Source organism: Lissotriton helveticus, chromosome 3_1 (genome assembly GCF_964261635.1).
Source record: "Lissotriton helveticus chromosome 3_1, aLisHel1.1, whole genome shotgun sequence".
Taxonomy (NCBI): domain Eukaryota; kingdom Metazoa; phylum Chordata; class Amphibia; order Caudata; family Salamandridae; genus Lissotriton; species Lissotriton helveticus.
This window is the reverse complement of record NC_136061.1, coordinates 509,935,468-509,950,787: the sequence shown is the minus strand read 5'-3', so window position 1 is coordinate 509,950,787 and position 15,320 is coordinate 509,935,468.

Genomic DNA, 15,320 nt, shown 5'->3' with positions numbered 1-15,320 from the left:
AGGCCCCCCTCACTTTCAGCCACAGCAACACAAATCCACGAGACCTTCAGAGCAGAGGTGACAGTCTCATTCAACAGCCCCAAGGCTAGCCGCAATCTGCCCTAAGGCACACGACCCCCCAGCCAGCAAAAAGAGGGAGGAGTCAGTGGCGACAGCAGGCACTCACTATGTGCACGGGGTAGAACCTCCCGTGCCCAACACAAGAGCCGTGCCGTCCGCCGATATGCAGACCGGGATCCACAACCAGGGGCCAGGGGCCGGGCGCCATCCCACGGCACCTCTGCTCCTCACCTCCTCACACCGGGAGATCTATCTTCACAGGCCACTTCCTCCGGCGCAGTAAAATAGTGGCCGCCACCCCTGGTCCGCCACTACCCATCCGCCGGTGATCACCGCACTTCACAGCGCTTACACTTGGCCTCACCGCAGCTTCAGCTGGCCCCCAAAGACCTCCCAGGCAGACGAGGCAGACTCGGGGTCCGGCTCACTCCGGCAGCAGGGTCGCCCCAGGCACACAGGGCCACAGCAAGGCCGGAGCCGGGCTGCCCAGACGGACCACTAGAGCCGCAGCAAAATCGGCGAAGGAGCTCCCTGGCAAAGTCAGAACAGCAGCAGGTACCCCCACGTTCGGTGACAAGCTCAGATGGGCAGCAGCAGGGCAGATATATCAAGACTAAGGACTGGCAGCGATGGAGGATAGGGAAACCCGTCCTATCCCACCACCATCTTGGCCACGCCCCTCAATACATGTTTAAAAGAACTAATACCTGCCACCCAAATAATTCTTAAAGCTTGGGGGGCTTGACCAGTCTGAATTGTCACACTTGTAGCAGTGTGATGTTTAGTAGTTGTATAAGCTCTGACATTGGCAGAGCCGGCAGTGGCAGTGTGTGGTGAAAACTGTTGTGGCCTCATCACGAGGGCTTTGGCACTTATTTCTTTACCAATTAAGCACTGCGCAGCAAAATTACTTGCCGTTGATTGTAAATCTGCCCCTAAGGGCAGAAGCAGACAACAACTTTGCTTGTCTGATTAAAGCACAATTTTGCTGCTCATGTAAGCAGATCATGTTTTCATCAGATAAATGCAGGCCTGCCCAGGATAAGCTTGTCTATGATTTTTTTAAACTTATTTTTCAGAATTTTTTTCCTTTTAGTTTTAAAGGACATGTTTATTTATTCATTTGAAAAGTTTTATAAAGTGCGAACATGACCCTTATGGGTATCAGAGCGCTGTACAAAGTGGTGAAAGCATGAATAAAAACAAACACAATGGTACAAATGATGTAGTTAAGTCAACACAATGTCAAACAAAAGGCGGGAAACAATCATGGTCACGGACCGGGGAGTCAGCCCAACAGTTTCAGAAGCACCATAGAGCGAGATAACAATTTAACAGACATGCATATATAAATTGAAACAACAGTGTAAAATAAGTATCAAATCTTTAGACAGAAGGGCTTGAGAGGGAGTTCAGGTTGATGCTGTTAATGTTCACTCAAGAGAAGCCATTTGACATGTTTCTTGAAAGATGCAGTGGAAGGATTGGATCTGATCTCAGGAGGAATAGTGTTCCAAATTCTTGGAGCAAGTCCGGTGAAGGCACAATTGTAAGTTCTTTTCTTTTTGAAGTTGGGAGGTTTCAAAAGTAGGGTGGACATACTTCTTAAGCTCCGATATGAGCCATATAGTTCAAGCAGGCTATATTGAAACGTATCCTAGCTTTGATAGACACCCAATTTAGTTGCATAAGGTTGGGGGTAATGTGGTCATGCCTTCTGGAGCTAGTTGTGAGCCTGACCGATGTGTTTAGAGTGGCTTTGAGTGGGGCCAAGCTAGCTTTAGGAAGCCCAGCAAGGGTCACCAAACCATATTCCAGGTGAGAGATAACCAGGGATTGTACTGCAGGCCGGATGTCTTCAGGGGGAAGAAATGCTTGATTTTCTTAAGGGTGTTGTGTTGAAAATTGACTCCCCTAACAGTTGCACTGATGTGCGCTTGCATATTTAAGTATTTGTCCAAGGTAATGCCTAACTATTTAGTGGAGTCAACTACATGAGGGGTGCAGTTAAGAGCAGTGAGTTGTTTAAGCAAGTCAACAGTAGGTGCAGAGTGGTTGCGGGGGCCAATCAGAAGGAATTCAGTTTTGAATGTATTTAGCAAAAGATGGTTCTGGGCTAACCATTGTTGACTTTGTGAGAGTGCATCATTTGACATTTTTATGTCCTCTGGAGTGGAGATCTTCGAGTACATTTGCGTGTCATCCGCGTACATGTGGTAATGAATGTTAGAATGGTTCATAATGTCGGTAAGTGGTTCCATAAGAAGGTTGAAAAGAGTGGGCGAGAGTGCGTAAACTTGAGGAGCTCTAATCGTGACATGGGTACTGGTTGCAAGGGAAGGCTTAACTTTGATTATTTGTGTGTGGTTATGCAAGAAAGAAGCAAACTAATTTAAGACCGGGCCTGAGAGACCCATCATCTGTTGAAGAAGAGCAATCAAGTTTTCATGTTTGATGGTGTCAAATGCTGAGGACAGGTCAAGAAGGATCAGAAGATAAGGGACATTTAGATAAAGGGATCTCAGGGTATCATCCACAATGTGAGTTAGTACAGTTTCAGTAATGTGTCCTGCTCTGAAACCCGATTGATCGAGGTGAAGGAGTTGACATTTCTCTATGTGGTTGCAGATCTTTAAAAAACTTAGCAGGTAGTGGATCGCTGAAATCGTTGGAAGGATTTAAGGACGCCATAACATAGAGCACCTCGTGACATCTGGAAGGAGAACGCAATTCCAAGAGGCGTCATTTTTGGGAGAGTGACCAATGGGTAAGGACACTACCAACGGTTCCGCAGGCTCAGCTGATGATGCAGAGTGGTTCTGAAGCCGCAAAATGGGAGTGTCAGTTCACAGATCCTATCAATTTTTCTTGTTTTTTCAGAGAAGTGCACTGAGAAGTCCTCCCCACTCGGAAGCAAGATCACGGGAGTCGAGATAGGGTTGGAAGAGTGGTTAGCTTGTTGCTTGATGATTTCAAAGAGCTTCTTGGGTCTATTTTAGCACCATCCAGCTGAGCCCTGAAATGGTCAGTTTTAGCAATGCGGAAGTGTTTGTTGTATGTACTTCTCACCTTCCTTAGCTGAAAGAGGCTTGTGGTGGAGGGCGCGTTTCTCCAAAGCCTCTTTGAGAGGCTAAGTTTGCAACGTTCATCATTTAGGACATCATTAAATCAAGGTTTTGGATTCATTGACTGGAATCCTTTTGAGTTGCTTTGGTGCAATTGTATTAAAAATATTAGCCACAGTGCTTATGTAGTGATCAGAAAGATCGTCAAGGATGGTCATGTTAAGAGGAGGCTGAAGCCTATTCTTGGTGATGGAAGTTAGAGCATTGATGTTGATGTTTCTCAGATTGCAAGTCAGTTGTTTATATTTAAGAGGTTGGCCCTGTCTGCACGAGACCTTTTCCAGGATTTGGAAGGAAATTTGATGATGATCCGACCAGTCACAGGGTAAAACATCACCCAGTTGTATGATATTGTCTTTAGCTATGATAAGGTCGAGGGTGGCACCCTTGTTGTGGGTAAGTCCCTTACAGACCTGTGAGAAGTTGAGATCAGAGAGGAAAGCCTTGAAGGAGCAGACTAAAAGATCAGTTGTCTCATTCAAATGGAGGTTAAAGTCTTCGAGGAAGATATTACAGAGTTGGTCCGAACACGAGCTAATGACCTCCATAATTTCCTCTATGAAGAGCATATTGTCACCCGGTGGATGATGGATCATGTGAAGCACACAGACAATTTTGCCGTTATTCAAAATTTTGGTGACTAGTTGCTCATATGAATACAGCAAAGCAATTTGAGATTGCTTTATAGTGAAGCTGGAGCAATGATTGCAAGCAATCCCCCCCCAGTTTTAACAAGTCGATCGCATCTGATAATGGCATCATCAGGAGGGATTGAGATGTTGAGAACAGGGGAGGAGGCATGATTGAGCCAGGTTTCAGTAAGAATCAATAGGTAAAAATCTTGCAAAATTATGAATTTTGAAATATCGGCTGATGTTTCTCAGTCGATCCGCAGTTGAGCAGCATCGATTTGATGTGAGGGTTGGTAGTGACCCCATCATGATGAGAGGTAGTTATTGGAAGTAGGTTTTCCTTATTGACTGATCTGAGGTTGACACTAGGTTCCCTGTCAGGGTCAGAGGTATTAGTAGGGATGTTGTTAGTAGACTTAGAAGGAAGAGAAAACCCTTGAGCCACTGTACAATACTAAAGGAGCGATAGTATCCTCAGCCGACAACTGGGGCTGAAACCTACGGGACCTAGAATGGTGGTTAGGGAGAGGCCTAGAGCTTCAACTGAAGCTAAGTGGGGAGAGGATAAAGGACTGTTCGTCCCTGCCAAATAATGTCTTGGTTGATTGAGTTGATCGGTCCCCGGGGAGAGGTGTATATTCCAGAGCTTATCCATCATCATGGAGAACTGTAAAAGGGTCTGCATGATCTCTTTGACTGCAAGGAGATCCTGGTTGAGGTCAGCAATCGTCTCCTCAAGTTAATGGCGGTTAATACCCTCTACAGCTGACCCAGAATGAGACAATTGGTCTGACCTAATTGTGAGAGGGGAATTGGATGGTAGAGTATGTCCCTTACCACAGTTACAGGGGGAGATAGAGGTCCGCTTGAAAATGGTCTTGACATCTACCAAGGTAGGAGTATTTTCATGAAGGGGTGTAAAATTTGATGAAAGGGGGTGCTGAGCAGATCCTATCATGGGATTAGCAAAAGGCAATGTGGTTTTACCAAGGGCGATAGGGGCCGCACAGGAGGAAGAGGAAGGTGTGTGTGGGTTATGAGGAGAAGTACTGGTTGTTGGGGTTTGTTCCACCCCCAAAGTTGTATGTTTTATTTCTACCCTATTATAAAATGTTGAAATACAAAAGAAATTTACAAATGTTAGAGAACACAAAAAATGATACTTATTGAAAACTGTTAACAAAAACTGTTCTTTTAGGAGCTACCCTATAGTTTAATGAACTATGTTGTTTAAACGGTTTTCATTTTTTTTTCCTTCCTAAAAACTCTTGCGAAAATCCCTTCATAATTGGCGGTCATACATTTTATAATGTAGTTTGCATTTCCCCTGAATATATTCTCATGTAATATGTGAAATTCATATACACGGGATACTTACAGTGTGTATAGCTTAATGAAATGCAATCCATTATGTAATTGTGAGGAAAAATAACCCACTTCGATTTATTAAAAAATCCAACATGTTGTATATGCATGAAACCAGCATTGATACATATCACATTTCAGTTGAAGAGTGTGCCCAGAAGGGTGAGTGGAAGAACTGACCCCTCCTTTTAAACCTCTCTCTCAAAATGATGAATGTGTGTAGTATTGACTGAGGTGGGACTGGCCTCGCCTTTCTCACCTCTCTCTCGGATGACTGGTTTGCATAGTAGAGTGTGAGGATGGACTAGCCACTCTTTTCAAACCTCTTTCTCAGATGATGGGTGTGTGTAGTAGGGTGTATAGAGGGACTGACTTTTCTGGTGAGACGTCTCTCTGCAAAGATGGGTGTGAGTAGAAGGGTGTGGAAAGGGACTGGTCTCTCCATTCAGACCTCTCTGAGATGATGGGTGTGCATAGTAGGGTGTGGGGAGGGTCTACCCTCTCCTTTCAGACCTCTCTCTCAGATGACAGGTGTGCATAGTGGGGTGTGTCAAGGGTCTGGCCTTTCTGATGAAACCTCTCTCTGTAATGAAGGGTGTGCAGCGTAGGTTGTGGGGAAGAACTTAGCTCTCCTTTCACACAGCTCACTCAGGTGACAGGTGTGCAAAGTAGGGTGTGGGGCGGGACTGGCCTCTCCTTTCAGACCTCTATCTCAAGTGATGATGTGTATAGGAGGGTGTGTAGATGGACTAGCCCAGCCTTTAAGACCTCTCTCGGCAATGACACATGTGCACAGTAGGGTATGGAGAGGGACTATACTCTCCTTTCAGACCTCTATCTCACATGATGGGTGCGCATAGTAGGTTGTGGGAGGGCCTGCCCTCTCCTTTCAGATCTCTCTCTCAGATGATGGGTGTGTTTAATAGGGTGTTTGGAGGAACTAGCCGCTCTGAAGAGACCTCTCTCTGTAATTATGGGTGTATGTAGTAGGATGTGGGGAGGGACTGAGCTCTCCTTTCAGACAACTCTCCAAGATGATAGGCGTGTGCAGTAGGGTGCGGAGAGGGACTGGCCTCTCCTTTCAGACCTGTCTCTCAAATGAAAGCTGTGCATATCAGGATGTGGGGAGGGACTAGCATCTTCTTTCAGACTTCTCTCTCAGATGATAGGTGTGCGCAGTAGGGTGTGAGGAGGTACTGGCGGCTCTCATGAGACCTCTCTCTGTATTGATGGGTGTGCACAGTAGGGTGTGTGGAGGGACTGACCTCCGCTGAGACCTTTCTCTGTAATGTAGGGTGTGCATAGTAGGGTGTGGGGAGGGACTTAGCTCTTCTTTAGGACGTCGCTATTGGATGATGGGTGTGTATAGTATTCCTGGGCGGTGAACTTCGCTCCGTTCACGGAGTTTGCGGACTTTTCTGCACTCCACAATCCGCAGAGCTCACGGAGTGCAGAAAAATCTGCTTCGCGATGTGCAGTGGAGTTTTTTCCCCACTCACGATCGCAAACAGTAAGTTTGTGCTCGCGAACAGTAAGTTTGTGCGCGCAAGCTGCCACTCTGGTAGAATTTGTACCCAAGAGGCAGAAATACCAGCACAAACTGCAGTTTGCACTGCACTCCGCCACTCGAGGGGATTTTGCAGAGTTTTTTTGTAACTTTGTGGAGTTCCGCGTAGCAAAACTCAGCGAACTACGCCCAGGCCTAGTGTATAGGACGGTGTGGGGAGGGACTGGCCTCTCCTTTCAGACCTCTTTCTCAAGTGACGGTGTGCATCGTGGGGTGAGGGGAGGGACTAGCCTCTCTTTTCTGACCTCTCACATGATAGGTGTACATAGTAGAGTGTGTGGGGGGAATGGCCTCTTTGCTGGAACTTTTCTCTGTAATAATGGGTGTTGCCAAGTAGGGTGTGGGGAGGGTCTGGGTGCTCATTTCAGACCTCTCTCTCAGATGATTGGTGTGTGTAGTGGGTGTGGGGAGAGACTGGCCTCTTCTTTCAGACCTCTCTCTCAGTTTACAGGTATGTGTAGTAGGGTGTAGGGAGGGGCTGGCCTCTCTTTTCAGACCACTCTCCTTTCAGACCTCTCTCTAAGATGATGGGTATATGTAGTAGTGTGGGGAGGGACTGGCCTCTCCTTTCAGTCCTCTATCTCAGGTGATGGTTGTGCATAGTTGGATTGTGAGGAGTGCCTGTCCTCTAGTTTCAGACCTTTTCTCAGATGACTGGTATAGGGAGTAGGGTAAGCAAATATCCACCAAGCACTCGTCCTCAAATATAGTCTCTAGGGTCTCGATGTTCAAATTCTTTTATTCCAAATAGGTCATCATCAGATTTCTTCATCCAATATACGACAAATACCAGCCAACACGTGTTTCGTCTGATCAGTATATGATATACAGACTTCTTCAGGGCTGTAATTGATGCAGTAACCACAAATTACAAAACATACTAAATACTGGACTCAGTATTTACAATACAAATCACCATAAAATTCACCGAATCCGTGCAAAGAGAAAAAGTAAATCTAAGAAGTACCCGTCACCAAGAGTAAAGCTTGAAAACCCAAAGTGTATCTATCATACTCTAGTACCCAGGAATGAGTACATTTGCTTAAAATCATATATTTATTAATCACCTACAATACCAGTTAGGACCCAGTCACCAACCACACCAGCAGGTTGGTCATCGTGTTAATGATAATAATAAGACATCAGTAACTCACCATTATACTTAATGCTAATGGTTGTGATTCGTAATCCTCGTGGCAAAAAACAAATTCTTCAATCCAAACCAATCGTAATAATAGTCTGTAAACAAAACTAGTATCTCTTAATATACACTCTATTCATATTGTCACGCACATATGTCAAACTGAGGCTAAATACACTTCACTATCTTCCTGCTCAATCGCTGTGTCCTCCAAGTTGGCCAGCATATAGCATACGTACTGGCTAGAGATATGTATCATTCTCTCACAAACTTCTCTGTACTCAAAATTTATACCGACTGAAATTATATACTAAGCATTTACATCAATCACCATTAGGTACCTTGATATGTAAGTTGAATCGCCTTCCAATAATCTGATTCGTCTCAGAGTTATATAATCAGCAAGGTCTAAATCCGACCCTCGTAAATATTCCACACTTTCTCGTTGTCCACGTATCTGTAGACCGAGATCAATATATTACATATATTAGTGTACACTCTTGTATCAATAGCGTCATATATGCTACGTTTTCCAAACCCCAAATATCTGTATTATTATCAGTAAACAATAAATACCTCAGTTTTTAAGTAAATTCTCAGTCCAATGTGATTCCTAGTATACTCCGTTCCTAGTCAGCGATGCGACACTCTCTAAGTAATCCAAAGTTATCGCTATCCTCATAACAGTGGGCTGTAAACAGAAAATGTAGTACATTAACAAGCGCCCTTTTAGCAAACAAACATCTTGCGCCCAACGTCCGTATTGTTCTTTAACTCACCGCATATCCGCTCCACACTCCTCTGTCGACGGTCGCGTTTGACTTGTGCGCCATCTTAGAGAGACAGTAAATAGTCTAATCCGCGGGCGCCATCTTGGAGTGGTGTGTCTATGAGTATGCGCACAATCTTCGACAGTATTCCCAGTCCTGACTATAATATATACACAATCTATCCACATTGAGTAGGGTGTTTGGAGGGGCTAGTCTCTCTGATGAGACCTCTCTCTGTAATGACGGGTGTGCGTAGTAGGGTGTGAGTAGGGACTGAGCTCTCCTTCCAGACATCTCTCCCAGATGATGGGTATGCTTAGTAGGGTGCGAGGAGAGACTGGCCTCTCCTTTCAGACCTCTTTCTCAATCGACAGATGTGTGCCTTAGGCTGTGAGTACGGACTAGCCTCTCCTTTCGAGTCCTCTCTCTCAGATGGTAGGTGTGCATAGTAGGTTGTGTGGAGGGACTGGCCTCTCTCATGAGACCTCTCTCTGTAATGGAGGGTGTTCATAGTAGGGTCTGGGGAGGAAGTGAGTGTTCCTTTCAGACATCTCTCTGAGAAGATGGGTGTGCATAGTATGGTGTGGGTAGGGACTGGCTTCTTTCAGACCTCTCTCTCAAGTGACAGTGTGCATAGTAGGGTGTGAGGTGGGACTAGCCTCTCCTTTCAGAACTCTATCTCAGATGATTGGTGTGCACAGTAGGGTGTGTGGAAGGACTAGCCTCTCTTGTGAGACCTCTCTCGGTAACTATGTATGTGCACAGTAGGGTTTGGGGAGGGACTGTCCTCTTCTTTCAGAACTCTCTCTCAGATGATGGGTGTGCATAGTAGGGTGTGTGGAGGGACTGGCCTTTCTCGTGGGACCTCTCTCTGTAATGAGGGGTGTGCATAGGAGGGCATGGAGAGGGACTGGACTCTCGTTTCAGACCTTTCAATCATATGACGTGCTCAGTTGGGTGTGGGGAGGGACTGGCCTTTTCTTTCAGATCTCTCTCTCAGATAAAAGGTGTGCAGAGTAGGGTGTGGGGAGGGAATGTACTTTCCATTCAGACCTCTAGCTCAGATGATGGGTGTGCATAGTAAGTTGTAGTTAGGGCCTGCCCTTTCCTTTCAGACCTCTCTCTCAGATGACGGTTATGTGTAGTAAGTTGTAGGGAGAGACTAGCCTCTCCTTTCCGACTTATCACTCTGATGATAGGTGTACATAGTAGGGTGTTTGGGAGGACTGGCCTCTTTGCTGGGGCTTTTCTTTGTAATAATGGGTGTTGCCTAGTAGGGTGTGAGGAAGGACTGGCCTCTTCTTTCAGACTTCTCTCTCAAATAACAAGTATGTGTAGTAGGGTGTAGGGAGGGACTGGCTTCTCCCTTCAGACCCCTCTCACAGATGATGGGTGTGTGTATTAGTCTGTGGGGAGGGACTGGCCTCTCCTTTCAGACCACTCTCCTTTCAAACCTCTCTCCCAGATGATGGATATGTGTACTAGTGTGGGGAGTGAGTGGCGTCTCCTTTCAGTCCTCTATCTCAGGTGATGGGTGTGCATAGTAGGTTGAGGAGAGTGCCTGCCCTTTACTTTCAGACCTCTGTCTCAGATCGCTAGTGTGCATAGTGGGGTGTTTGGAGAGACTGGCCTCTCTGATGAGACCTCTCTCTGAAATGATGGGAGTGCATAGTAGTGTGTGGGGAGGGACTGAGCTCTCCTTTCAGACCTCTTTCTCAAGTGACAGATGTGTGCCTTACACTGTGGGTAGGGACTAGACCCTCTTTTCAGTCTTCTCTCCCAGATGGTAGGTCTGTGTAGTAGGGTGTGTGAAGGGACTGATCTCTCTCATGAGACCTCTCACTGTAATAAAGGTTGTGCATAGTAGAGTGTGGGGAGGAACTGAGCGCTCCTTTCAGATATCACTCTGAAAAGATGGGTGTGCACAGTAGGGTGTGGGTAGGGACTGGCTTCTTTCAGACCTCTCGCTCAAGTGACAATGTTCATAGTAGGGTGTGAGGAGGGACTAGCCACTCCTTTTAGACCTTTCTCTCAGATGATAGGTGTGCACAGTAGGGTGTGTGGAAGGGCTAGCATCTCTTGTGAGACCTCTCTCTGTAATTATGGATGTGTGCAGTAGGGTTTGAAGAGGGACTGGCCTCTCCTTTCAGATCTCTCTCTCAGATGATGGGTGTGTAGGAGAGTAGGATCGGCTTCCTATAGTTACCCCCACTTTGTGCTGATGTTTCACAGTTTTTTTACTTTAGTCTGGCTGGGGCCCTGTTATCCAGGACCCCAGCCTAGCTGTTTTCTCTCTAAATTGATTCAATGTACTATAGGTACACACCAGTTACTGGGGTACCCTTGTGAGTCCCTAGTATATGGTACACTAGGTCCTAAGGGCTTAGGTATCCCAGAGGCCTACCAGGGGCTGAAGCATGTATTATGCCACCCCTGGGAAGCCTACCAAAATGGCACCACAGGACTGCTACTGCAGCCTGGTTACAGTGGTGCATGCACCCCTTACTAAGATATAGGTTACCGATATCTACCTTATCAGTCATCCCTATGGCAGGCCTTATCAATCCTGAAGGCAGGGTGCTTTGTTTTGTGTGAGAGAGTGCCCATGCATGAGCTGGGCCCCTCTGCAGCGTTCGGAGCCTATTCTCTGAGGCTGGTTTGTGATGCAGCCAGACCATATACTCTTAAGTGTATTATATCCTCGCTGTAAATGCTAACTTTGGAATGGCTGCACTGAAACATGTTGTGTTTGGTGTCAAACACTTTGGAATCCTAACCCCCTGCCAGTCCTGGCGGCGGGGGTAGAATTCCACCCTTCTAGAGGGAGAGCATGTCCACACCGGTATACCCGGTACCATTTAAAAAGAGCCCTGACATCACAAAATAGATGCTTCAGCCACAGACAGAAGTCTGGCCCCCTGCTGCTGACCGAAACTCCAGCAGGGGAGGCCTAGACAATAGGTTTCCTGTCACAGGGAGGTGGAACCACCTCCCAGACAGGCCTTAGTGGATTGGGGCTGGGTGGGTGCACTCTGAGAGTGCTTTGAAGTCTGCACTGCGGGCACATTTGGTGTCCCTGTGCATCTCCCAGTATAAACCGTTTGCAGGGCCTACCAGCCCCTGCTCTGGAGTGAAACTGGACAAAGGACATGGGTGTAGCCACCCCTCTTTCCAAACCCTCCCATCGATGGCTGCATAGAGTTAGTCCAACCCCTTTCTTAGGTATAAGTGAGGAACCCCTGGCAACAGGACTTTAGATATCCCTGGATGAAACTCTGCAACTGAATCCTGGAACTTTGACGCTCTACTCAAGACTAGAGGACTGAAGAAGAAATCTCCTTTGAGGTGAAGGAGTGACTCCCCTACTACTACACTACCAACAAACCATTTGCCAGTCTGCATCTCCGAAGCCCCTGACGGACTCTTAAGTACCTGCACCCCAGGAAGAGGATTTCCAGACTTCTCAGAGGCCGACCAAATTCCCAGCAAAGCTGGGACCCACAGCCCTCGCGAGTAACGTGGAACCATGCACATTTGCAAGTGCATTGACTTCTCAACGTCTCTTGAAGTTGTACTTTGGGTTACTTGTAGCCCAGCCCCTAGCACCTTTTGCACGGAAGATTGTGGGCCTCCACTCCACGAGTGTTCCGTGTGCCCGCTTCTTGCATTGCCGCTTGAGGCCCCTTTGTGACCTCTGGTCTGTCAATAGGTGGGTCCCTATGAAGGTAACTCTGATTTTCCTTGAGCTTCCCTGGTTGATCCAAATGTGCCCTGACTCCCCACTACGTGGTAAGTCCTTCGGACCATGCGGGTCCGCACCGAAGCATTTCCTGCGTGGGTTGGTGTTGCCAAGGCTTGTTGGGTACAATCCGGACACCAACACGGCAGCACTCAACATCCTTTGTGGGATAGCTAGATTCCAGATCCTGGTCATCGTCGATGCCTCCTGGTCCTCATGGCTGAAGAGTCAAGCTTCACCTCCTTCACTTAAAATCACCCAACATCGGTGTGCGTCCGTGCGCCTGATCACTCGCTAGTGACCCAGACTCTGTCCCATCTGCTTTCAGGTTCTTCTCATCTTCGATCCAGGCTTGGATCACTCCGGACACGTTCCACTTCGACGGCAGCAGCACTTTGCAGCGGATCGCAATTGAACTCAACCACGATTCCCAACACCAAAAGATACCTATGCACCCGACTTCCCTGGGTGAGGTAACTTGAGTACTCTGGTGCTCCCTTGGGTGTTTGCCCTAGAACCCCTTAAGTCTCAAGGGTTTGCTCAAAGTCCTCTCTGAAGTGTCCCTAATCTATAAATATCCAACCGCGACTTTCGCCATAGAAACTAACAGCATCCCGCTGCTGTGTTCTCACCTTACACATGTCCTCTGTGGGTTCCCTGTGTCACTACCATGGGTGGTTCCTTGTGGGCCCAGCGATTCTACAGGCTCTAGGCCATGTGTCTAGTCAAGTCGTGGTTCTTATACCACTTTCTTAATATAGCCCCTAGGGATCATCGTATATATTGTGCTTTTTTACTGTGTTATTAAGTGTAACTTATGGTTTTTTACCTCTAGCCGCGTAAAGAGACTAGTAGGTTGTGTTTAGAATAAATACATATATTTTATCTATATACCTGGTGTGGTTCTCCACTCATTTAGTCATTCACGAGATTATAGACTAGTAAAACAAACTACTTTACATTCCTTCAAGACTTAGACTGGAGTCTGCTCTCTATAGCTACCACTAGGACAGCTTTCAATAAAGGTTGTCTTTAACCTATCACCGCTAAGGGGCTGTTTGGACTGGTGCAAGGTGCCCACTATAACTAGTGGACAGCATATGCCAGGCCAACTTCTCACAGGGTGTACATAGTAGAGTGTGTGGAGGGACTGGACTCACTCCTGGGACTGAAGGAAGTGACCAGAAAAGGGTCACCCGGGTCACTCAGGACGACCCCTATGCCTCCCCAATAATAAAGAGTCAGAGACGCAGTAGAGAATACAAGCAAACTAGTTTATTTATCTATTACACTGCACTGGAGTCCAATCTAACCAGCCGCCTAAGATGGCTGAAGAGGGACTGGGTTTCACAAGCATAAAGGTGACAATTATACATTTCAGCATGAGTACAAGAAACACCCACCCAGTAACTTTCCACGGAAGGCATCAAGAACAGAGGGGCACACAGAGATGAGCTAAGAGTCTGAGACCGGGTGCACACTATCCTTCTGGCAAGGTCATTCTATCTGTGCCTGCATGTGAGCCAGTGGGAGCAGGCTTCCAACTCGTGGGAAAGGTATGCACTAATTAGTAAGTTCCGGCATGGGAGAAACAAAACTTATCAGGGACCATTTCTCATAAATGAGCAAGTAACAGTTTCAAATTATTATACAAATGGAGTCTTTGAAAGCAAAAATGATGGCACAGATGTCAACCAAAATACCGCAATATTTGCATCTACCAATTGTGTCTACATAATAAGCAAATGTAATGTATCAGCTATATAATGCTAGCATATTATTTGGGAAAACACGAGTATGATGACAATTTTACATTTCAATTCCCTCAGGACCTCTCTCTGTAATGAAGGGTGTGCATAGGAGGTTGTGGGGAGAGACTGTGCTCTCATTTCAGACCTCTCAAACATATGATGGGTGTGTTTAGTACAGTGTTGGGATGGACTGGCCTCTCCTTTCAGACCTTTATCTCAGATGATGGGTGTACATAGCAGGTTGTAGGGAGGGCCTGCCCTTTCCTTTCAGAACTCTCTCTCAGATGACGGTTGTGTGTAGTAGAGTGTTTGGAGGGACTAGACTCTGTCTGCAATGATGGAAACACGCCAAGATCAACACCCTACTCAAGAAAGCCAAGGCGACCCAAAGGACCTCAGGAACTTCCGGCCCATATCCCTGATCCTATTCCTGGTGAAAGTCATCGAGAAGATTGTCAACAGGCAACTGATCCACTTCCTCGAGGAGAACAACACCCTGGATTCGTCCCAACCAGGATTCTGCAGCAACCACAGCACCGAAACCGCCCGTATCGCCGCCACTGACGACTTCAGGACCCTGCTTGACAACTGCGAAACCGCAGCCCTCATCCTCCTGGACCTCACAGCTGCCTTCGACACCATCTGCCACAACACCCTATGCACACGTATCCATGGTGCAGGGATCTGCAACAAAGCCCTGGACTGGACCAATTCCTTCTTCACCGGCAGAACCCAGAGAGTCCGCCTCCCTCCATTCTCACCCGCAGCCACCAAGATCACCTGCAGCGTACCCCAAGGATCATCCCTCAGACAGACCCTTTTTAACATCTACATGGTACCGCTCACCAACATCGTACGACCGCACAACCTCAACATCATCTCATACATCGATGACACCCAGCTGATCCTCTCCCTCACCTAGGACCCCGCCACCGCCAAAACTAACCTCCACGAAGGAATGAAGGCCGTCGCCGAATGGAAGAAAAACAGTTGCCTGAAACTGATCTCAGACAAGACGGAGGTACTCATTCTCAGTTCCACCCCCTCCAACTGGGATGACTCCTGGTGGCCAGCCACGCCAAGAGCTGCACCGACACCCATGGACCACGCATGCAAACTGGGGTTCATCCTGGACTCATCACTATCAATGACCCAGCTAGTCAACACCGT